The sequence below is a fragment of the Cariama cristata genome, unplaced genomic scaffold (assembly GCF_000690535.1).
Source record: "Cariama cristata isolate BGI_N322 unplaced genomic scaffold, ASM69053v1 scaffold20688, whole genome shotgun sequence".
Classification (NCBI taxonomy): domain Eukaryota; kingdom Metazoa; phylum Chordata; class Aves; order Cariamiformes; family Cariamidae; genus Cariama; species Cariama cristata.
The window spans coordinates 152,392-154,295 of NW_009631069.1; positions in this window are offsets into that span (position 1 = coordinate 152,392).

Here is a 1,904-nt window from a genome sequence, read left to right on the forward strand (position 1 = left end):
ACCAACCAACACAATTAAATACATCATTATTTTTTTCCTAAACCCAAGAACTAACAAGATAAACCGAAATAAATTTTCATCAATGTTTTGGTCTATTATAAAGCCTTTTTTTACATATCAAGCTGACTCTCTGAAGACTACTGCAGAAGATAACTAAAGAGTAGGCAGTACAAAATCACCGTGAAACTGTGTGATAAGCTGTGCCAGGCTGCAAGTTTGAGGCAGCGAGGGCAGAACCACCTTGTTTTGGCCTCCGGCGTGATGTGGGAGCAAATAAAACAAAATTAATCTCTTCCAGTTCTGAGAAGGATAAAAAGCAGCTGCAAAATCATTCAGAACAGGGCACAGATCAGAAACCCCTGAGGATGCCACAGCACTTTTTTTGAATCACAGTTTCTACAAATTCTGCAGGTGTCAGACTTTTGTTGCTGACAGTTGAGCTTGAAAAAGCATGCTACTAAATCGGGAGCTGAGTTGCCAGAGAAGTAGCAGATTTAATGGTCGATGCAGAGGCCAATTACCTTCAGCGCTGGTGGGGCTCTGCCCTGCCTCTGCTGCAGCCCACGCCAGCTCCCGCAGCTCTCGCTCACGCTGATGGACCTCACCGGACCCTGAAGGCTCCCGGCAGGCAGTTCCCAGCCCCTGGGGAGTCCTCACTCACAGGCACCCACCACACTTGATTTTAAGGAAAGAAAGTATCTGTTCTATTATAGTCAATCAACAAGCACAGGTGCAGCCTTTGAACTGCTCAGTTCCATTAGACACAGCAAATCCTGACGAGGTGGTTTCCCACTGAAGTCACTGGGTTAGTTTGTTTTTCTATAAAGTGAATCATATTCTGTCCTTCAGGCTTAATACCTAAATCCTTTTCTAGGTAAGATTCCCACTAACTCAGCTCTGTAAGTTGCCAGCCTCATAACCTCGTATCCCATCGAAGTCAATAGCAATGGGGGATGGTCACCTCTTCAGAGTGCCCCAAAGCACCATATTTGTGTTACTACAAACCTGTCCCCTCTGCAGACATCACTGTAGCATCTCCAGGTCTCATGGTTTAATGTTTGCCAGTCTCTGGCATAACCTGCCATCCCCTCCCTCTCAAACACAAGTCATCCAGACCTTCTCTTCAGTACCCAGCAAACCACAACAGGCTTCGATCCTTCGGAGGGAGGAAAGTTGTAAAAGGTCCTATCTCATCGTTGGAAAGCTCAGTGAGGGGAAGCCTTGGTCATAGCCAAAACACCAAATTGTCCTTTTAGGTTTTTTGGTGTTTGGGTTTGTTAGTTTGTTTTCTTGCCCCTCATGACTGGTTTCAAGGTCTGATGACTCTCAAAAAAAAAAGAAAAGAAAAAAAAAAGATAGACATTGATACAGATATCCAGTGCTCAGACACTTCCAATAAATTGCCCAGCTCCTCTCTGTCATTTAGCTCAGGAAAGGAGCCAATTTGCTAGATTAAAGATTTTAGAAGCCTTATGAGTAAAGCGAGCCTAGGCTTTGCCCCCTGATTTATTAGCAATTTCATTTCATCTCTTCATTTCAGAACCAGTCAAATTTCAACCAAGTAGGTTCATTATCACATGGAAAAACCCGCATGCTAGACTAGTGCTATAGACTGCACCCTTAAAAATAATCACTACAGCAGGAGCGCGCTGCCACATCCCCAATCTGGGACAGCTCGGACTTCCCTGTCACCTCATGTTGCCATGGCTACAAGTGATGCTCAGAAACCAACACTCCCATGGAGATGAGATTGCCAGGACACGGAGGCAAGCGGGAGGCCACGCTGGGCAGGTAACACACTCTGAATTCTGGATGTCATCTTTTTAATTAATAAGGGAATATAACATAGCCGCTTACACATAGGTAATGCAGAACTTTGACAGCATTTCTGTTGAATTAATCTT